The 24,201-nt window shown below is 40.9% G+C and overlaps 1 protein-coding gene across 11 annotated transcripts in view; it reads right to left on the bottom strand.

Moving 5' to 3' along the window:
• LOC118509273 (octopamine receptor Oamb) overlaps nucleotides 1–24,201 on the bottom strand; it is a 120,299-nt gene extending 96,098 nt beyond the window's left edge. For 2 of the 11 annotated variants that reach the window (XM_036049750.1, XM_036049632.1), the window contains exon 1: nucleotides 24,085–24,201. The gene's annotated coding sequence lies outside the window, so the exon portion shown is untranslated. The other 9 variants (XM_036049681.1, XM_036049652.1, XM_036049670.1 and 6 more) reach the window with 9 other exon arrangements.

The following is a 24,201-nucleotide window of genomic DNA, read 5'->3' as shown; positions in this document are numbered from 1 at the left end:
TTTTCCAGGGTTTGAAAGTCTTCCAAAAAAGGGTCCAAGAACTTTCCATCCCAATCTCCAACCTTCCGTATCCGTTCGCTCGCACCAGTTTGGACTTTCGAATTCAATTTCCCCGCATCCGTGGGGTTAGTGCAGATTTGATTTAACACACCGACGCGTCCCAAAATTAAACGACCGAATCCGACCGGGACGAAAAACATCAACGCCCCGGACGGTCCCATAGTTTGTACAGGTAATAAGGGCCAAATTATTTAAATTGAGATGCGCGCAATCCCGCCAGCCAGCAGGGACTGCCCGGCTCGCGAAGGACTAATTTGTCGGAGCGCGGCGTAGCTAAAGCATTTGCCACCCGGCGGGACGTCAACCAATCAGGTTTGGTCGTGGTTTGATTATACCCGGGGACCGGACCCGAGTAGAGGAATTGGTGGAAAATTAAAAAAAAAATCCCCAACTACCTGCTCAGGAGTTTTGGCTGGCGGGCGTAAGATTGAAGGATTTATATTTTATTGTGGGACTGAAGTGTCACTTCCCAACGGTGACAGCTTCATGCAAAGTCCCGGCAACTCACACGCCTCCATTGCAGAGTCGAAGTCGGTGAAACGAGGGAATTGGAAGATGCTTTGTGTTGTATTGAAATTTCTACGCCGTTCGATACGTGAGCATGATTTGTATTGCGCTGACTGATTGGAGGATATGTCCGGGTGTATACGCCGCTCGACGATACCGTCACAACACCGGAACGCCATAAGGGCGCCATTGTGCGTCGCTTCCGGCAGACCGGAGGGATACGCGTCAAACGTCGTATCAAACCGATCCTTGGCGCTTGCCGTTCATCACCTCCAGAGACATTTCGCCAGAAAACCGACATATGGAGCACGGTTTGCGAATTCTTGTCGCCCGCCCTCAAGCCAAAAACACCCGGTGCCTCCGAGGGCAGCCGACAGGCAAACGAACGGACGGGAAGCGTTAAATTTGTAACAGAAAATGACATTAAACTATTCAAGTCCGTGTGCGCCATTTTTACCCACCGCATCGTTGACACGTTTCTCCGCTGTCAGCACGTTTCCAACACCTACTCCAACGAACTTCAGTGTGTATGTGTGTGTGTGTATTGGTGAATGTACATGACACGTCTCCAACCGGATGTACGTCCGAGACCGATGCTTCTGACATCGTCTTACCGTACAGCGCACACACACACACACGTACACACAAAACAGCTTCATCCGTCTTCGGTACGGTGGAACAAATTTTACAACGCCACCAACACCACACTTCTGGCGCTGGTAGAATTTGACGTCAAATACTTTTCGGGCAGCTTCATAAAGCGGGTCGGGTCGGAAATTGACATCTAGAGTACGAGGGTGTCGCAAAACTCCGGTCCCAGCATAACGCTGATGATCTCCGCGTAACGCGTGATGTCCGGGAAAACTTTGGGAAGCTCTTCTTTTTAATGTATGTTTTTTTGTAGCTTAACTTGCACCATCGGGTTGTGTTTTGGGAAACGGATTCCAGGGGTAATGCTCGGTCTTAATCGTCCAGAGTTCCTGATGTCCTAACAAGCTAACTTTATGTTTCGGTATATCCACTAATTTCTGGAAGCTGCGCTTGGGAACCGGCGTGCACAAACAACAACAATAAGGGTCCCACAAAACCTGGGTAAGCATGTAAGGACTTGATATGAACATAGCTTGTCTAGATGATCTTCTACTACTAAGAAGGCCTTCTCAGGAGCACTTCAAAACACCAAACTAACCCTTAAATAGCAAAGCTGGCTTGTACGTCCGTATGGGGGGTGGGTAGAACTCTGGCCCCAGCCGGCTATATTGAACCGTTCCATGTGCTGTAACGCATAACGTTCAACCAAAACCCCCCACCCGGAAACTCTTTCTCCCTTACCGCCCCATTTGAATGAGTACGTCAAGACCATTGGGATATTGGAGTATAGCGAAGTGGGCGAAGTATTGCCGCTGCTAATCTGCTGCTAATGACGTTCGAACATTTCGCGTTCGTGGCATATGTTACCCAACGTTGTGAAAGTTTTTTTTTTGGGATAGCGAAGAACCTGAAATTCTTCTCTCCCCTTCCAGAGTTTTTCGGGCGAACCGGGTCCGGGTCGGCAACTAATCCCCGGTCGGCGTGCTTTGCCGAGGTGACGATGGTTAGCAGGATTAGGATGACTTTGCCCTCGTGCTCTCTCTCTCGAGTCCCTTTTTTTGTTGCTACTTTGGTGGAGGATATTGCAAGGATATTTGTTGTTGTGCGTGTGCTTAACCTTAACGTCTCACGGCGAAGCAATGGTGGAAGGATTCCTCCATTTTGTTTTCTTTCATGTTGTTGCTTGCCTTCCCTCCACAGACGCACGTTCACACAATTGCAATATTCGTTGGAGATGAGCTTTACAAAGGAATAACGGGCAAGTCTTCGCCAGCTTTGGACGGTGGAAGCTATAGCCCTTGACATACGGATTCTGCGTCTTTCCAGCCTTCCACCACCGCTTGTTCCGCTGTTGTAGTGTTCCGTTTGTAAGAGCGACAGAGAGAAAGCGAGCCGTCTGTCAGCTTAGTACGAGCGGGTGCAGATCTCAAGTGTTTACCACACTCGTGGGAGGTTTCGTTTTTCCACCCGCTAAACGGTTTCACATGGGTATTGAAAATTTTCACACCCTGCTTTAGGACTGCCAAAAAGCGCCGGGGGTTCGGTGGATGGGAGGGTGTATTAAGGTGTGGGTATGAAATTTACTCCGAATAAATGATCTTTTTCCCGGGAATTTTGCTTTTTTTTTTGTGCTGCTTCTGAACGTGTAAGGTGAAGTGTTGCCTTCTTCTATTTCAAGTGCCCCGTCCCTTCCCATGCTTTCCCATCCCCCCCCCCCCCCCTTCATCGCTGGGTGATTTTCCTGACAGAGGGAAAATATGTTAATACTTTCACATTCTTTGCTTTTATTTTTTATTTTTTGTGTTACTCTCCCTCATTTCTCGGGAGTGGAACCATCGCACCATCCGGCCATTTCTCCCGCGAAGGATTGTTTTACCTTGTTTACCGCTTTGTGAAAAGATAATCGAAAAAGCACATCCCGTTCACCTGCACAACACCTTGCACTACACTAGCGATTGAAGAGTGGGATGTTTTTTTTTTCCTTTATTCCTGAAGATGGGTGACGTTTCGAAAATACAAAGACGCGTACGCGATCAAAGGTAGAGAAAATAATGAAACAAATAAAAAAACAGCGTATATTAACATGCAAATGTCCTTCCGCTATTGCTCAAGCAGCATTTTAAGTTTAACTAAACTTTTTATCCATTATTTGTTTCATTGAAAGTGGTTCTAAGCATGAAAGTTCAATAAGGTTCTAATAAAGTATTACTACAGCCCTTTTAAGACTTTAAATACCCTACCTACTGCAACCCGGTCCGAAATCGATTTTTAAGACCAATTAAAGACTTTGATAATGTATGGAGAGTGAAAAGAATTCCAAGCGATGCTCTCAAAAAAAAAAAAATATCAACGAAAATGCAACAGAGCACCCCACGAAATATGATATGAACCTATCATTTAGTCTGCTATAAAACGCACACTATACACTACGGAATGTAATGATAAATGACTGGAAAAGCTTAAATTAGTTGTGAAATAAATCCAATTTCAAAAATGTTGCAGTGCTATATCGTTTTCCCATGAAAATAGGTTGCTATAAAATTATAGCAAACCATTTAACATAAAATTTAATCTTCATTTAAAATTAAAGTAAAACCCAAAAATACATTCTTTGAACACTGTATTCGACATCATAAAATCAAAAACTAAATGTCTCCATGTCCAAAAATAAGTGTGCGTTAAGTGTACAACATTTTTATAATTCACCATACAATACTAAGTAAGAGCTATTGCTTTTTATAGCAGTTTTTTATAGCAAATTAAATAGTTTTGAGTAACACAAACCGGTCAAAACCGTAAGAAAAAAAAGAGCACTGGGATGATTAATTCGATGATCTTGAGACAGTAAGTCCTTTTCTCCTGCTTAGAATAAAAGAAACGATTGATGGATCGTTAAAAACAAAGTCCATTAACTGGTTTTATGGTTAAGCTTTAAGACGTCGTCGACATAATATAAATAATGGTGGTGGACGCGAGTCCAACGTCTTCACTACAGCTCTGTCTGGAGTGGACGGACCAAAAAAAAGTCTTTGAGTGAATTCTCATGACATTAGTTGCCCTCACCGGTCAGCTCATGGTCGGCATTGGCTAATTCGCAGATGAGAGCACCATACAGCCAGTAGAGCTCATCATTTTGAACGGGTCCTTCATTATCCTTACTTGCATATACTTTTGAGCATCTTGACAAACAAGATGAATTAGACAGAGTCCATGTCTCAAAGGCCTTCAGGTGTTTTGAATGGAGATGTAAACTCAGCCTGTCAGCCTCAACATCTATCTAAATTGATTGTCATATCACCAGTACATATGCCCTACGAAGAACATTATTTAGTAACAAGGCTTGCTGGTGGTGTCTCCATTAGTTAGGTTTAATGACCTCGGTAATCTCGTCTAGGGATGATAAGCTTCCGCTGCATAGGAGAATCCCAAACTAATAATGTCTATGACATCAGCGTATGCCAGGACTCTGGATTGCCTTACAGAAGCTGCCCCGCTGACGGTTGGAGGTATCTCCAAGTTTCAGATGCTCTTCGCTAGCGCCAGGTAAAAGAGAAAATAGGCAATTCCATTTCCCTGGCTTAGGGCCTTGGTGATAGCAAAGTGAGATCTTACCAACATCCACCTAACCAGGAAATGTTCTTGGTTATATACATTTTTGTAAGATTTTACAATAATTTTTTAAACAATCGATTTCTTCTCCCTCACTGAAAAATTGTCTTGAGATAACTCATACCTCCTCTATTCCCCACTTTAACCAAATTTCTTCTGCAACCTTCAGCAGCAATCAGCCAATGTCTTAGCAGTGGCTGGTTGTATTGTAAAGCTTTCCACAAAGACTTCTTCAGAAGTTGAACAAGTTGCAAATCGTACCCAGCAAACAACACAAAAAACACACAAGCGAAACAAAGAAGAAAATCCAGAGACAGCAGAGCAAAAAGGTACGAAAGCAAGACTTAATAGTTGGGGAGAGAGAACAAAAAACACACAACAGGAACTACTCCAACCGTGGAATTGTTCTGTGCTGCAGCAATAGTAAGCAACAGCCACACACACACACACACAACTAGAAGCTCCGTCCGGGGACATTAAACTAAAGCTGCTTCACTACTACGCTCCCGCCGTCTTTAGTTTTTGAGTCGAGCGTGTCTTGCAGAAGGATAAACTTAAACTCAAACCATCGCCCGGAGGGACATTTTACAAGCAAAACCCGCTCCACGCTTTTCGCGAGCCTTTTCCGGCGAATGGAGCTGGAGGATTATTCTAAAAGTTCTTCTTCTTCACGCGGTTTCGGTCCACCGGCACACTCCCCGAGCTCTCGCACACACTTCAGCGCAGCGTGCCTCAGAGATTGGAAGGCTCAGCTCGGCTGCTGGAAACAACTTTTCGTCACCGTGTGCGACCGTCGGTGAGGATAGTGCGGGTACTCGAAAAGTTCATCCTGCCCAGAACCAACTTCCTCACCCAACTGCGACTCGGTCACAATCGGTCGCTACCAATCGGAATACTTCCAAGTGCAAATTCAAGGCTCCCCTCCCCTGGGGGACCAAAAAACCGGGCTAGGCCCCGGTGGAAAATGGGACACAGTGGACAGTTGCTGGTTGCGTGCAGGAGTAAGGCTGTGATTGAAGTTTCGTGGCACGATCGACATCGTACGACACCGGTTGTCTATCTCTCTCTCTCTCTCTCTTTCTCTCTTTCTCTCTGTGTCCCTCTATTTCACACGTTTTTGGCTTGGGAATATCTTAGGAAAAGTTAGGTTTTTTGTTTATAACTCTCGCCCTCACCTTCAACCGTCCCGCTTCAGTGATCTGCACAGTCATTAAACACAGATACACACAATTATTTGAAAATAGGTTTCCGTTACATTAACACTAAAACCACCGTTTTGGTTCCTGTTGGCCCTTTTTACCTTTTCATCTCACTAAAATAAAAAAATATTGGTTTGATACAATATCATTTTTGTGCATGTAAAAATGTTTAAAAATATTTTAAAATAGACAAACAAAAAAAATACAAAAAATCATGATCATGATCATGCCCGTATGATAAATTTAGAACAAAATATTAAACATGAGTTAACAAATATTTAAATAAATCAATCAAAAAATTTCTAAAATTTTACGCAAATTACAAAAAAAATTGTCAATATTGCTTAAATTTTATATTTTTTCTCCCGCAAAAGTGAATGTTCCTACATGCTACAGTGACGGACATAACAATATGATCACCTTACTTTCCGATATTGATACTACTACTTTCAAAACTTTCATTAAATTTTATTGTTCTGAAATTTAGAGAAAGATACATCAGTAATTAAGTTTTCGTTCAGAAATTATCGTATTTTTACATTAACAGTAATGACCTAAGAAATTATTATGGGTTCCATGACAATCTAAGTCATTTTTTTCGTATATGTTTTGACATTTTAAGGCTGCTATGTTGCTAACTCGCCATTCACACTGAGCAACAAAACTAGTCACCGACTTAAGCATTACTACAGTTTATTTTAAGTAAAAATCCAAAAAACTAGTTCGAAAAAATACTCGACAAATGATCTGTTTCGATAGTTTCAGCTGCTGTTTCTCAAAATGTTTGAAAGCAGCTAGCATACACTTTTTTCTTAACATTAATCGTTAATCGTTAATCGTCGATTTCAAAAGTTAATGACCTCAATTTGTATAATTTTGCCATGTGGAAAACAGCTGTTATAGGAACTGAGATTTGAAGGCCTATAAGGGTCTTGTCTTGACATATAATTACTGACTTCATATTCGTAGTTGGATAGTTGGACACACCAACAACACCCACACTTTTCTTAATTGATTCTATAACCTCTCAAAAGGTCTTGGCTTGCTGTTACTGGCTTCCCTGAAAGATTGACTGATTGTTTCGAGATTGGGAGGATGGTCCCGGGTGGTAATCGATAACAGGTACTGCCGTGTGAAAACCAGTCGCTACAACCACCTCGACCACCACACCACGGACTAAATTACATAAAAATTCTTAAACTACTTAAATTTTTCAAATGAAGCAAACCTTTTTTTTGTCCGTCACTGTACGGTAATGACTGTTAAGAACGTCATTATCATGTGATAAACATGAAACCGTTCAACCCATCTAATAAACATCTTTTAATGCCACCAGCTATACACACTGGAAAGTGTAAATAAAACAGCACGGTTTGACAGTACTGTTGAAATGTCACTTGATAAAGATGATATTAATAGCTACCGAAACGAAATATCTGTCTTTGTTGTTGAAATGATCCTTTACAGAATAAAAATATACAGTAAATATTAAAAAGCTCACAGCACTCGGTAGTCTCCACTTATCCAGCTACCTAAGCTTGATCTTATTTATACCTTAATAAGCTACCTTAATAAATAAATCAATTGCATCTAATTTTACCCTTGCACCTTAAATCCGATACAGATATTGTTGATAGAAAACCATTACAAATTCCATCCATTTTGCAGTGCTAAATTTAATGCCTCCCCTCAAAAAAAAAAGAAGTCCGTCCTTTATCGAAAAACAACAAATAAAGTATGATTTGGTCTAGCTTCCGAATCCCCCGAACCCAACCATCTACTTTGATCGCAATCGTTCGTTCTCACCATGCAAGAAAAAAAAAACAGCATCTTCTATCGCAATATGGGCCATAAAAAAATTATGCTTCACCATGTTTTGCCATGTCCTTTCCGGTCCTTCGGCTATAAATCGCCACCAGAAACAGATTCCGGTGTCACTCTCGCGGGCAAAATCCCCATCGCCGGTTGCCGTTACCGACCGTTAGATCAGCTAAATCATCGTTCCAGCATATTTATTGGTTGCTGCTCATCGCAACGCAAGTCACCTTTAGCTAGAGACGGGGCGGTTAAAGATGGCGGATTGGCCCCACAGACCGTGGGGAAGACTTTGTGCACTCCGCTCGGTTTTTCGGAGTGTTGCGAGGTGACTTGCAGAAATTACTTTTCGGCGAAACAAAAACAAAACAAATCAACCAAAAAAAAGTGTGTGCGAGGGACAAAAACAAGGCAAGACAAAAAAAAGATGGCGCCTGCACAATGGCCGATAAGTTAAGGATAGAGCAGGAGCGAGGAGGGGTGCTTTTGGTAGGGACGGAAGTGCTCCAATCGAACGCAGTGAGTTGTGAAATATTTGTGTTCGGTACAGAATTTCACAATCCTGACATTGATTTGACATAATTTCTTGAGCTGTAAGGTGTTCTAGGGAAGCCTTTAGCTGTCCTTTAGCAACTATTTGCAAGGATTTAGTTCAATTTTTTCTACCACTTCATATCGATTTATAATTCTATCTCTTGCTATCATTCTTTCGCCTGCTTTCTCACAATTCCATCTCATACTGCAGGGTTCTCCGCAGCTAGGAAAGTAACTTATCAATCCTGGCAAAACCCCAACAGAAAGGATCCTATTTCAGTGACGCTGCAACTAGGTGCGCGCACCGGGAATCCGACACTCACCCACACACCCTCGATAGGTCAATAAATTAGCTTCGTCCCGTGCCTTCCGTCCCCCCTTCCCATACACCCCGACAGACCTTTGTACCGTAAGCGAATCTCCGACCCGTCGTCCCGGGCGAAGAATTTTAGCCAATCTCCAAAACTTCTCAAGAAAAACGATGTGCTGCTAAAAATCGTTACTTTACGCCCGGAACTGTCACCGTATTTTACCCACTCCGTATATCTGCCGGTGGGTTTTATTTGTTGCTTCTGTTTGGGTGTGTGCGTTTACGGGGAGGGGGTTTCGTTTTGCTTTAGCTGTTTTCTTCATCACTTTAAATTTTCGTCAGCTCTAATCGGCAAGTTTTTGCCACAACCCTCGTATAAAACTCCAGGGCAGCAGTCCTAGCCGCCTAGCACGTCCTGTAGACGGTCACGTGCGGTGCGTGTTTTCTTTTTATGTAATATCCTCCTAGTTGTTTTTGTTTTCTTCTTTTGATTATGCAACATGTTCTTCAATTTTATACTCTAACTTAGCTGATTATGCATTTTATCCTGCATCGATTTATTTGAAATAACATCATTTTATGTACTTTTATTTTTTCTTTTAAATTTTCATCATTTAAGAATTCATTTCAATGTAGTAATCCATTTTTATCGTTATAATATTTTCATTTTAATCTTTTTCTTGTTTTCGTTTAAAAATTTAAAAAAAATCTGCCTTTTTTAAAACGTTGTTTCATGTTCTTTTCTTTGTTTTTTTTTTTCTTTTATCTTCGGCAGTTTACATGAAATTATTTACTAAATTTTTCTCCTTTCTTCAAATTTTATTTGTCATTTAAAGTCACTTTCAAAATATTTTTCAGTTCTCAATTATCATTCTTATAAATATATAATCTTGCTCTTTTCCAATTTTTCCTAAATTTTATTATTTTTTGTTCATTTTTTTAATTTTTGTGAAATGATCTTATATTTACTTCTATCTATTCTCAACTCTTGTATTTTTTATATACTTCAAAGTAAAAGTCTTTTTTTCTTCTGTTTTAATTTTTTTATCTTGTACTGTCATATCTTGAAATAATATTTCTTTTCTTTCGGTTTTCACTTTCTAGTTGTTAACCTTTTTATCATTTGTTTTCATTCTATTTACACAAATTATTTGATTTTCTTAAAAAAATGATTTGTTATACTTTTTCAGTTTTATCTTTTTCACTTCCCCTGGTTTTCCTATTTTCTTCTTTATTAATTTTTTTCTGTTGTATTGATTCATCATAAGCTTTTTTTTACAACGTTTTCCATTGTTCTCATCTTCGTAAATTTTAAATTTTTTCATATATTCAGTATTTTCCTTTAACCTTTATTTCTAATTTTGTTTCGTTGTTCTCTTCGCACAATGTTTTATTTTTCCTCTTGGACTATTATTTTAAATAATTTTGTTTTACGTTTCACTTTTTGTTTTGTTCTCTTTTCATATCTTTGACCCTCTGTTACTGAATTTTAAATTATTTTTTTTCTATTTTTGTTTTTTTCTTTTATCTTTCATCTTATTTGTAAATTAATTTTCCTTTTTTCTAGTTGTTTTCCCATCTTTTATCATTTACTTATACTTCAAAAATATTTTTAGACCATTTTGTTTTAATTTAATATTTAAATTTCCTACATTTTAAATAAAAAATAATGTTGCTGTATGTATATTTTGATAGTTAAAATAAAATAAAAACCATCGAAAACAAAAGCGCACAACAACACTTGTCAGAGATAGGAAACTATAACAGAGCCCATAAACAACAGGATGATAAGAAGAAATTGCTACCAATATCCGATCGTTAGGGGAAAAAGCGCGGCATTCCGGAAAATCCCTTCGAAATGTATCCCTTTTTTTTTGTTTTGTTCCACAGCATCATCCTCTCCCTTCCACAACCCACCATCGCGATTCCCCGCGATGTATCGATACAGTCATAGCCAAAATCCAATAGGCACATTAAGTTCAATTTGATTGCCTTGATACTTTTCGCTTTGATTTTATTCTTCTCACTCACACGCCTACTATAATTTCTGAAAATGTCCACAAACGAACAGAAAAAGTTTTATTTCCATCCCCCACTTGCATTTAGATGCGTTAACATTAGCTTAAGTGTATCGGGACGCGGTAGAAATACGCTTCCCAGATGGCAGGTTTTATTTGAATGTGCGTCCGATAAGCGTTGGCAACACAGAAGTCCAACCCAAAATTTGTTGTCAAAATATTGCATACAGTGCAGGCTGCTTATCACAGTGGGTAGCTTTCATATTTACACCAAACAACAACAAAACTACGCAAAACTCACGGAACGGGAAAAAGAAGCGAATGGACGAAGCTTTTTAACAGTTTATTCGAGCTCCGTGGAACAATGTACGTTGGTTGGGGATTTGTCACACGGCTTCGTTGCCCCATCAAAACCGGACACGACAGTCGGGTGGTAGGTAAACCCGGGTGGACGGGGTGCCCGCTGCAAGGGGGCTGCCGCAAGTGCATAAATTTATCTTTATCGCTTTTTCACACGCGGTACAAATATTGGTCATTTCGCGAAACCAACTTTACGACGCCTTCGCGCCCGCCTCACCTCACCCGATCGCCCTTTCTTCTTCCCCTCCTCGGGGAGCCGCAGAAGGGTGGAAGGTGGTGCAGGAGCGGAAGATGGTGGGCAGTGGGTGCCAAAACCACCGCACCGCATAAAAAACGATAAAATGCGGGAGCGAAAATGGGCGTGCTGTTGCCGCTCGGTATATCTTGTAACCACACTTTTAGTCACCCGTCTCGAAGCGAAACGTCGCGCGCTTCTGTCGGTCTTACGGCCGGTGGGAGTATTGCCGAAGCCGCTGTAAATCATGCTTTTGGGTGGGGAGGGTGGGAGGCTAGACGCAGGAGGAGAGACATCTGGTGGAAGTTGAAACAGAAAACCGTTAGTTACCGAAATCGTTCTTCTCCGATCCGCAAAGGTTTTCCCATCCGCCCTTTTCAGAGTTGGGCCGATTGCCTGGTAAACGTTCGCCCGGTTTATTGAAGTCTTCGATCCGGTCGCTACGACGTTCACGGCTACGCTCCGGACCAACTCCGCAGCGGAAAATGGAAGTTAAAGAGCTTCTATCCCTTTCTATCCCCCTCCATAAGAGAGCTAAAGACGCGACTAGATCTTCCCAGCGAAGCGTGCTGTGAATCGATATTTGTAAACGCGCTTTTAAGCTTAATTTTTCATCATTTAATAAATTGTGTGATGCTTCAAATTGAAGCTAATTAATTATTTCGATTTGTGAATACAGACCCGGCCGACTGCGAGAGCGTGTACCGCCCGAGGAATAGACGTACATTTTGACTGCACTGACAAAGGTTCTGCAGAATCGCGACCGAGTGGGCTAAGTAGAGTGGAAACATTCTCGAGATTATTTGTTATAGACAAAGACTTTTGTGATATTGATGTTCAACAAGGTATCTTTTTTATGAGAATATCATCAGACAACCTAGCTGTAAAACCTTTCTCTATTCCTTCTCTTTCTTTTGTGGGCCAAGTCAGCTTTAATTGCAAAGAGCCCCACAGAGGGAATAATTAAAGAATCTCACTGATAGGAAAGTTTAGAGTATTGAATTCTTCAAATTCGGGTTATATAGTCACGCCATGAGAAAGTTGCCAGACAATCCAATTAAGGGTTCTTACCTTTGTTGCTGAGCAAATTCCAACGGAAAGAACCAAAGCAACCCACCAAAGAAGCTCAGTTGTCTCTTACAATTCTGGTATCCTAGTTATTTCATGAGAATATCACCGGACAACCCCGTTTGACAGTACAGAAAAAGTTCTTTGCTGTTTCAATTTCAAAAAAGTGCGCAGAGGAACAAACTCACTGATAGAAAAGTATAGAGCATTAACTTAATAGAAGACTTAATAAGAAAACCCCAAAAAGCTCATCTAAATAATGTATTGGGTTCTACACATTTTAAACATCTCCCAAGAACATCACCCGACAACCTAGTTTAAAATTTCCCTATCTTTCCTCGCTTTTTATGGACCAAAGGGGCTTTAACCTAAAATAAGTCTTTAGAGGAAATAACTAAAAAGTGAACACATATAAAGAGCACAGTAGATACTTGAAATTGATTAGGCCTATGCGACTCATGCGGATGTAACCGGACAGCCTAGTATGATAATTATTTGTTCTTTCCATTATTTTGTAGGATTTTAACTCAAGGAGCACTCCATCAAGGAGCTTAACTGCATCGAATATTTCAAAGGAAAGAACCAAGGACCGGGACTCAAATCCCATCCCGGAGGCAGAAATGGCTCTCGAGGTTGTAGTGCCAAGGAAGATGAAGAAGGGCCAAAGAAGCTCACCAAAGAGACACTAGATGGGCAGTACACTTTCAAATTCTTGTGGCCTAGTCATGTCATAAAAATACCACCGAACAACCTGAGATAACTTGAGAATTCTTTCCATTACTTTGGTGAGGCAAAAGAATTTTAACTTCGTTTAGAAGACTGCATAGCAAAAATCTTAAAAAACTCATCTAAAGCGTCCAGTAGACGATTCAAATTTTGATGGCCTTAACATGTCACGAGAGCATTCCCATACAACCCAGTTTAAGAGTTCTTTGTTATTTTCTTTCTTTTGCGGGACTAAAGGAGCTTCAACCAAAGGACAGATTCCATAGGAGCCCACCAAAAGAGCACCGTAGCTTAATCATATGACGAGAGCATCACCAGACAACCCGATAAGAGAGAACTTTGTTCTATAGTTTTTAAGTTGACTTTATGACTTTTAACTAGAAAGAGGCCGTCTAGTACCTGTTCTAGGCTCTCTTTCTATGGTTTGCTAATTCTGGGGCCTAGTCATGTGATGAGACTAATACCGGACAACTCAATTAAATAAAGGCAATAACCTACATTTAATTAACACACATTTCCAGTTCTTCCTTTCTGCTACCATTTAACCCACAGAAAAGCTTATTATTATCTTCAGTTTAATTGTACGCAGAGCAAGGTGCGCAGTCCATTTCGCTATAAGGAGTACAACAAAAAACCCATTCTATGTTAAACAAAACCGCCCACTCGGTTTGCATATATGCAGGCGTTTCGGTTATAAAATATCATTCCGAGCGCCATTCACTCACTCATGAAATCATTCCCCAGTAATGTCCGCAATGTTAAACATTTTTAGCATCAAACGATAGATAGATGAGTGTGATGAGGGGGGGGGGGGGGCGAAGGGAAGGCAGAGGGTGCTGAACAAGGGAAAGAAAAACAAGATTCCTCAATGGGAATTACATTACAAACTTTCTCTCACACACATTTCGCAATTTCGAGCCTAGCTACCCTTACAGCGCACCGTTTTCGTACCACCATTTTCCTCTATTTCGGTTCGACATACAATTCTCTGCTCCACCCTTCTCTACCCTTCGCCACCACTCTTCCCCCCCCCCCCCCTCTCAACCACCTACCTCACCACCCCAATCAAACCTGTCTATTTCGTCGAACTGACCACAGGCGCAGCGCGTCAATTATATTATGCTGAATGTCGGAATATTTTAGCATGCATAAATGCCTGCCAGCCGTTGTTATTATTTTGCACGTGTTTTTTTGTGTGTGTTTGTGCGTGTGTTTTCTTTGTTTTGGGGTAATTCACCCCCATTTTTCCTCTTTCCCTTGCACCACTCACCCCTCCATAACAACCCAAAATTTTATCGGGACATTTTATTCTGCAGCAATTCGGTGCTGTTCGAGAGCCAACTGTCCATTTTATCAATTGGAGAGCGGTTGGGAAAAACGGGGGAAACGTGTGGGTGGGAAAATTCACCTAGAACGGAAATTTTCCACCCACATGGATGGGCATTTGCCGTACAAGAAGCAACACCCAAACCTCCCTCCGGGGCTGCTTTTGGGCGATCAGCAGATGCGGTAGAACAAAGCGAAAGCAATAAAATTCGTTGGCCCTTTTTCCGATAGAACTGTCACGAGTTGATTGTATGTGTTTGTATGAGAGAGAGAGAGCAAGAGATTCAAGAAGAAGGAGAATCGATTGAAATAAATAATACAACACTGAAAAGCAAAATAATAAAAAAAATAGGGACACACAAACCCAACATCGGATGCACTTTTCGATTGCATTTCCGAATGCAGCTGGCAGCATTCGGGCGGGTGGGGGCGAGGGCAGACAGCTCGGATTTCGATTTCGATTTTCCAACCGATCATCATTCCGGGTGCCTTTTTCCGTTACGCTTCAACGAATCCATTTCCCCGGTCCGTTTTTGCGCCCACCCCTCCCCAACCTAAGCCAGAAGAAAAGCAGCAAATCGAAATCACTAACAAGCGGTTGCCAACTTCTTGCTTGCGATGGCGACCGATTCGTCCTTTATACATTTAAATGCTTCATTTATTGGCGTTTTGTACGTGTGTTTGTGTGTGAGTGTGTTTGTGTATGGAGTGGTTTCTCCCAACCCATGCACAAAACGCGTGGGCCAAACACGGACTGGATAAGATTATGAAATGGTAATTTTGTAATGCGGATTGCATAGCTGTAGGCGTAAGATGCAAGTGTCTGTGACAGCCTGCCAGCAGGTATATGCAATAATCTTACCATTGCTGCTTCACAGTGTTTCTCAGTGTTATAAAACAAGTGATTACATGATGGAAGCAATGTTCGGGATTGCAGCCACTTGCTACAGCTGCACCCTGAATTTTGCACAACTTAGCATTGGTGTTTTGCGATACTTTTTGGCATAATTATGTCTGAAGATTTTTTTTCTTATAACAAAGAAAAGCCTTTTCTAACACTTTAAAAACTACCGGTTGGTAACTTTACCAAAAGGGCCGGGATTTCTGAAGTTGAGCGACCACTTTCACATAGCCATTTTTTGGCTTTCTGAACACAATTCAAGATAAAAAACGGTAGTTCAATATAACATAAAATGTTGTTCAAAATTGTTTGAAATAGAAAACCAGGCAAGACCGGTTAGATTAATAAAAAAATAATAAAAGAAAGAAAGAAGGTGCATCTAGACCGTATTCGACCGTAAAACCTACAAATAATGTTTTTAGTAAATAGTGAAATATTTTAAGACCATTGTGGAATGCGTTGTAATCATATAGGGGAATCTTTCATTTAGTAAGGAGACAATTTTCAATGTGACAGTGAAATTTGACAAACTCCAGTTTAATCTATTGGAAATTGGAAGAAATAATGAAATCATTTTAATAAGTCATGCGATTCCCTTATATGATTGCAAAGTGGCACAGTGGGCATGATTTATTCCTCAGTTCATTTGAAATATTTCAATAAGTGACTCCATTACAAATTCCATTATAAAAATTTAAACCTTTTAAATCAGATTTTACCCATAGAAAAAAAGATATAAAATTACGTTAAGCATTGTCGGATTCCACACACAAAAATTATAAAAAATATAAACAATTCTTCAACCGAGCATGCCCGGGATAAGGCTAAATATCAGGGAGGAAATGCCTTGGTAATTTCTTTGTGAATTTTTTGTTTTTGACATTTGTATTTCGTCAGCACATGCGGTGCCGACAATACGGCTTCAAGCCGGCATAATTAATAAATAATAATACAAGCAATTCTTAGTTTAAATAATTAAATTTAACTAAATGCATCGGTTTGCATCATTCAAATAAGAACAGTTAAGGACCCAAAATTCATAGCATTTAGAGTAATTTCATCGGAACTTGTCAGCGCTGCTAGGACATCATAACCATACAATTTTGTCTTTGGGAACACACACAGCAGTTTCATGAGAATTTACTGCTTAAATGCTTCTATTTCAACTGGAGCTGTTGCTATATGAAAAAAAACTGGATGTAATTTGTTTGGGTATATGGGCAGTTGCTGAGTAAGAGTGTAGTATAGAAGTAAAAATATTTTGTATGAGCTATGGAGTAAAGGATCAAGGGTAGGTTTGAGGGTCAATAGAGAACCTTAACTTTTGTGCGGCAAGAACTGAACGGGTCCAAAAAGAGGTCCATTAGGGACCTCTATAATTTCAAACATTTAAGACCGTGGACAACCGTCGAGACAAAACTATTTTAAAGCGTTTCTTTTCAAAGCTGTTTTCCATGATTGACTTGGGCGGTGGGATGAATTTTGCTTTTTTTTTTCAATATTCGGTTACATTTAACTTCTCCAAAAAAAATTTTTCCAGATTTCATAAAAAATATTTTTGATTTTCTGCTGACCGATGTACGAAGCAAAGTGCGTCCGCTATTTCTAGACTTTACTCTTCACTTATCAATTTTTTGCACTTCTTCCCGGTGTCGCTTCTTCTATAGAAATACATAAATTGAGAAGTTGCTAAAATAACTTAATTCATAAAAAAATTGACTAAAAACTTACGAAAAAAACACTAAAAAACAAAATATGAAACAAAACTCCGCATCTTGCCCTTAAAAACTGTATGGCAGGGAGTGTAAAACATTTATTAAATTTATTTTAAACTATATCTACATGAATGGAAGTCAGCAAGCAGCTGGCATTTTTTTTTACAATTTTTAAAGCAATTACAATAATGGAGAAAAATGTTTTCCTTAGCTGTTCGTATGCTTATGTAATATGGAGGAAAATTTAGCAATGTGACAGATAAAAATTTAAAGTGTGTTTAAAATTACAGTCTTTGTTCCAAATTTGGGGGTTTTATTATTCTTTACAGCTTACTCGGCCAATAAAAGACACTTGGAAAAAATACCTTCTTAATACATATTTTATTGAAATATTTTACTCGAGGTTTTCAACAAGTTGGACCGACCAAAAAAAAATACTCAAAAATAAAATATGAACGAAAAAACACAACAGTTTTTGTTTCAATTTCTATCACACAACAACAGGCGTCGTCTTGACGGAGGCAAAAATTGTTTTAAGAAAAAATCCCTGACCGAAAAACACATACACACCAGAACAGACAGAAAAGGGTTTCCCATGAAAAAGGATACTTAAACGATACCCGAGGGCAACCGAGGGAAGGGTGGTTGAGAGGAGGCACCGGAGGGAGAGGAGGAAGGAGCAAGACACTCTTAGGAAAATTTGAAAGAAACCCCCTCCCCCCTCCTCCCATTCCATTTTTTACCCCACACCCGGTTTTCCCCCCCGTTTCTTGCCATCCATCTTGGCCATTTTGTTTTCTATGCGTCTATCGGCTTTGTTTTGTGCTCTTCCTTTCTTTTTTTAGTGGCCAAGGTTCGGTGACATTTATCTCTGCACACGTTTTGCTTTCATTTTTGTTGCCCTTTTTCCTGACTGAAAGGCAAGCTTGCTGGACTAGAGAGAAGAAAAAAACAAAATGGGCGTGATGTTTTACATTGAGCGCTCAGCTTTCTATTAGCAAAAATTGTGTCCAGGATTATATATTCATTATTACGAGCTATCGTTTCGTTTCCACCCCCAACCCCTAGTGGACACCTACGTGGTCGGAGAGAGCGAACGCAGCAAAGGCATATCACGCTTTCTCCCAGGAAGAAGATGGCGCACGGCAGTATGTTTCCAATTTTTCTCGGTCCCGGTACCGAATTCCTGATCCGCGTTGGGCTGAAGTTTCTGTTTCCGAGTTTTTTCTTCGGCAGGTACTCCTCTTGTTCCGCCCACCTTATCCTCCCACCCACCCACTCGCAGAATTTTCTAAAGGAATGTCGCGTGGAGGCGCGCGTAAAGTCGAAACGTTAAGACGACAATCCCGGGCACATATTCAAAATTGCACGAACACTTTAAGTCATTTGAGTGAAGGAGGGAGAATTTTCCCAGCAGAAAAAGGAAAGAAAACACTCGGCATCATATTTATATCATCACCAATACCGTGAGGTGGAACCGGCTCATGGGGTTGGGAAGGATTGAAAATGATCTCAAATAGAAAACAATAACAATCAACATTGCTCCCAACGATCTCTTTTCCCTGGAGCACGTGTATGAGTGTGGGGGGGGGAGGTGGTGATGAGGTGGGAGAGGACACCCAAAGGGCAAAGGTCAATTGTGTGAAACTCGTCTCAATGATGCAACCCACACACAAACACACACACGCCTCAACCCACTCACCAACTTTTATATGACTAGTCTAGCGTTGGAAGCTGTCGAAAGCCCAGGTATATTAACACACAGTGTTCGGCGTAGGACTCGGGCGGCTTGTTAAGAGTTTTTCTTACATACAGCACAGGATTATGGATAGCTCCGAAACACTGTTAGACGCTGTACACTCGGGCGGTAATTGCTATGCATCGGCATTGCCTCACATTGCCTCGTCCCAGAGAGCAACCGGCGTTGGACGTCATTAAGCGCTATTTATTAGATTTAAAATATTGAAGTTCAGGCTACTGTGGTGAGAGTGGAGCTCATTATTCGCTTTTGAAGTGGCACAAGTAGATAATTTGTTATTAAATATTATTTATTGTTCCAAAGTCACTCACTTTTTTAGTAAAGTAATTTGTTATGATGCAAGCCACGCATCAGAGGATTAAGATATCTACAGCCAGGCTGATCTTAATCTTTCCCCTACAAAGTTAGGGATTTTTCTTTTATTTTCCACGAATGTTTTGATTGATGAAGCTGTGTAATAACTGCCGTTCGAACCGATTTCTAGACTCGGAAAAACGATGCCATGTAACATGTTTTATATAGAACTTGATTCTACTATGTTAGACATTAACTGGAATCTATGTACAGGAATATCTGGCCACAAATATCTCAGTCCAAGTACAGTCAGCCGAGAAATGCTTGGGAACAATTCTGTGGTAACTTCTCTCTGCTGGCAAGAATTGAGGAATTGCAACAGATTCCAGTTCTTTCCGGCCATGTGCCCAGTTATCATGAAGCGTATCAAGAAATGGTTTTACTGACGTGTTCCGGTACAGGTCCTTTACCAGAGAAAAATAATTCCCCAACGTGCGCCTGGATGCATGCATGTACCAGAGTTTTCAACACTCGGATCAAGATAAAATGGACAATTTACTGATAAAATACGACATTTCTGTTCTGCAGTTCCTGAAACCTATGCTATGAAATGGTGCAAGATATATCCACCTTACCATATACTTTGTCCTGTTCATATGGAGTAATGTGGAGAAAGTACTTGTAAATTGAGCTGTTGAGTAATATCGACAAAGAGTGACATTGCCCAATTCGATTTGTAAATTAATCACTTCATGAAACATGTGTGACCATCGAACGGCTTCAGGCAGACTTTCCTGGTACAGGAATATTCAAAAGACACGTGGATAGAAACACTTAGATGATTTGTTCAAAAATCAGTTTTATACAGCAATTTTAGACGGGTTAATTAAAAAAGGATTCAATTTTTAAATAAAAACGAAGATTTTTTAAAGATTCTCGTTCCATTGCGCTATCTACAGTGCTGAACAAAACAATAAAGCTACTCTGCTATTCAATTTCAAATCTCTTGTTTTTACCGCTTTGTACTAACAGATGGGAAGATAAGTCATTGTCCTTACACGTAGATGGTGCCATATGAATTAAATTTTTATGATTTGCAATAAATGTCTTACCCTTAAAAGATATGTGTATAGATTTGACAAACTGTCAGACCTTTCCGTCTGTGAGTTGAAATATTTTGAGATAGGTAACTGTTGTCATTTAAAAAAAATCTCAGTTCTCTATAAGCTTGATGACACAAAATACTGTGTTAACTACATCATGGCTTAATAAATTTTACCCTAACTCGAATCCAGTTTTTTCTCTATTAAAAAAGGTTTTAAAAATAATGCTCTGTGAGGAAAAACACCGCCAAAAACAGAGGTCTATTTTGAGACTAAAAACAAATTTGTGATACAAAACTGGTATCGAACTGTTGGAAAATAGCTAGAATCGCTATACCCTCCCCCTAGGTGGTAGATGTTTTGGTTTAAAAAATTTGAATTTAACCCAAAAACATTTTTCTTAGGCACATAATTTTTAAAACTTCTCCACCAAAAACCACAAACTAATCTACCTGCTAGAAATAGGTTCAAACAATTCAAACAGCATCAGCTATTCATTATTGGATCAAAAATATAAACCACCCATCGCATTAAATTCAAAACCAAATAGAGACTAGAATAAAAAAAAACTAAAAAGAAGGTCGAATCAAAAGCTCCCAAAAATATATTCAAAAATCAGGTGAAAAAAATAATTTCTTTTTAAAGAAATAATTCACCAAAACAATTAAGACAAATCCTATTTTTTTTTTGAATTTTTTTTTTAAAGATCTTGTTTTGTTTTCTATTTTATTATGACCAATTGTTATGGAATAGTACGTCAAAAAGTTAATGTAAGCCAAAGTTTTGATGCAATAATATCCTCTCTTTCCCAACACTCCGAATAAGCATATCAGCAAGAAATTTCAGTTAATTCGTTGAATATCAGCTCTACAATTTTAATAAATCAAGTGGTATTATTTTTTTATCCTTCACTGAATATTTCTTCTTTAAAATCTGATCCTCTGTATGCGGCTTTTAGGTGCGAGAAAACCATTTACCGACGGTATTTTTATCGCAAGTTGTTAGCACAGGAATATAAAAAGAATAATTTGTTTTTATAATTATGAGTTTAAATAGCTTTAAATTACTGTAACGACATAGTTTAATCATCACTTTAAGGAAATAAAAGTTAGATCCTCTCAACCCCCAAAACTCCTTTCATATTATTTGAACCAATTATTAAACTTGATCAGTTTTAACTCATATTCAAATCACCATTAAGCAATACGGCCAGGCCAGGTTCCTTATAGATAAAAAAAATCACCATTAAAACAAATCAAACATCAATCCCATCATAGCAAAGATTCATTTATACTCTATTTTAAGATTCTTCTTCTGTTTTGTGTTCATTCTTATCACTAGGACTTACCAAATCTCTCGCACACCTTTTCGGGTTGATTGTAGCATTTTCGCAATTTCCTCGCCACAGTGCGCACTCAACCCAACATCCCCGTCGGGAATGCTTGCTTGGGAGTGTGTGTGATTTTTCCTTCTCCCATCCGTTTCCCGTGCGTTGATTGGCGAAGGTGTTTCGTTCGAATGGGGGGGTGGAGCTTTCGGAGGGTCGTTTGGGAAGAGGTCACAGAAAGGAAAAAAAAACTGGTTTCACGGGTAAGTTTGATTGGTTTGATCGAAGAGCATCTCGTGTGGGCATCGATTTGATTTGTGTGTTTTGTTTGTTTCGTTCACTATCGCACGTCACATTTTTGAAAACGGTTTCGAATCACACACGCACACACACACGATCACACGGGCCAATGATCGGGAAAAGCCCAACGGGGGAAAAAAAAACAAATCGATCGTCACACAACACGAGGCGGTAAAACACACGCACGCACACAAAAACCTTATTGATCGAAGCACAAACACGCACACCAACGCAGGCCGTCAAATAATAAGAAAATCGAACACCGAATCAAGCTTTTGTTTTTCTTTCCCCTGGAGGCGCCTGGTGTTTGACGTTCATAATGTGGGTGGTTTTCCACCGAAAGGAAAAGTCAACCATTTTATCACACACACACACGCGCTCTTAAACTAACTACCACAAATTAAAACTCAAATACAAGCGAAAATAAATGAACCTCAAATGAACCTTCCACGGCTCAAAGGTAAAGACAAACGGTTGTAAGACCTTCAAAACAGATATGCGTACTGTTACGATTGTTTGCTTTTTGTTAATCAACCCGTATCCATCGACCACCCCACCATTACCCTCCAAACACGCCCATCGAACCGTACACAATCTTGAAACAGTGAAACAGTTTAACAAACAGAGATTTGCCGAATTTGGGTTTTTTTTTTTGCGTGCCGTGTCGTGTGAGTGCGATCACCACTCGCACACAGACAGGCAGGAATCGAAAGCAGAAACAGAACCCGCCACACAGTGGGAAACAAATTCCGATACAACGATCGTTTGGTAGACTAAGTCGCTTCGATGGCGCGATCACAAGACAGAGCGGCAGGGAGAGAGGGTGGAGAAGGAGGAAGAGGTGGTGGTGTGCTAAAAAGTGGGCACGATCACGATAACGATGCTCAAGCTTGTCTCTCTCTCCCACTGAGTGTATAGCCAAAATTCAAACCAACCAGCAGCTGATCGATCGATCGTATCTAGCCTTACAGGAAAAAAAAACCTGAGCCTAGCTAGGCCTGTCGCTAAGTGAGCAGCACTTTCACCGTAGCGCACAACCCCATGGTGCACCGCAGGTCACGAGAGTAAATGCGCGGACGGTGTACAGCACACACAAAAACCGACCTGTAACCGTCCGATCGGCCGGGACCCCGATCGGTCGTACGTGAAAGCGCAGCAGGAAGGCGGCCAAAAACCGAGACACACCCGGTGTGTGTTGTTTGGGGTGGTGGTGAGTTCGAATCTCTCTTCTGATCGGTTTTTGATCGATTAGGGAGATCACAGTCGCAAGTGAGAGACAGGAAGGGTGGGGGGAGGTCGAGAGAGAGAGAGAGAGAGAGAGAGAGAGAGAGGGGTGGTGGGGTTATCCGAGATAAAACGACCGTGCGGGCGGCGTGATTCGGAAAGTGTGTGACAGCAGCCCTCCTCACATATATGTGTCTGTGTGTGTGTGTGTGTGTGTGTGTGTGTGTGTGTGTGTGGTGTACACTTTAAAACTGCACTTATCTCTCCTCTGTATGAGAAGAGGCTGCTTTTGAGGCGCGCACGCTAGGTTGACACGAAGAAGGAGAGAACACACGCTTTGACTTTGTATATGTGGATTGGAGTGAAGCGAAGGTGGTTCGGCGGTGGCGCGCGCGGATCGCGGAGAAAAAACATATTAGACTGCCATTTTAGGGATTCTATATTGCCTACCCACCACCACCTCAGGCGGGCCTCTTCACTACCCTCCTCCTGCCCTCTTGCTGCTTTGCTTTTGAAGGAAGACAGTACATATGAGGGGGCGCTGATTTTCCTTTTGCGGTTGTGCTCGGCGATGTTTCAGTTTTAGTTTAAATCTAAATCCCGCTTCTCTATAATCACACTCGTACGCCCGCCAACACAAGTACACAATATCACACCGTTTGTTCCACCCGCTTGTTCTTCACGTTAGGTTAGCAGGATCTGTGGCTTTCTTAAGTGTTAAATGCACTATTTTTTGTTTAGTTGAAGTTGAATCGTTGAACAAGATTTAAAAAAAAAACCACGTGCGTGCGTGCGTGTCTGGTTTCTTGACGTTAGCAAACGCTTCTTCGCAAAGTAACGGAATACGGCACTGGTCGTCCTGGGCGACCCCCGGACCCGGTGGCCTCCTAGCCAACAACAAAAAGAAAAACGAACGGAAGGAGGTTTTCGCTTGCTGTGATGCGCACCGATCGACACCCGGACTGCTACTAAAACCGCGTCCGACCGGCCAGGCTAGGCCAAGGCTCGTGCCCTAATCACCGCTGTACGCGTCCCGGGGTCCTGGGTGACACACGCGCACGCTCCGGCTCCCGTGTTGTTCGCTTCGGCCCTGCTGTTCGTACCTGTGTGCTCGCACGCGGAGCGCTCCAAACGGACTGCGAACGGCCGGTTGGTTCTGGCCCGTTACGAGCGAGCGAACGTGCGGGCGGACCTTGCAGCGAGCGTTTGCCGTGAGTGGC

The sequence above is a fragment of the Anopheles stephensi genome, chromosome X (assembly GCF_013141755.1).
Source record: "Anopheles stephensi strain Indian chromosome X, UCI_ANSTEP_V1.0, whole genome shotgun sequence".
Lineage (NCBI taxonomy): Eukaryota > Metazoa > Arthropoda > Insecta > Diptera > Culicidae > Anopheles > Anopheles stephensi.
Note: the sequence above shows the minus strand (reverse complement) of the source record. Positions and strands in the feature narration are given on the sequence as shown.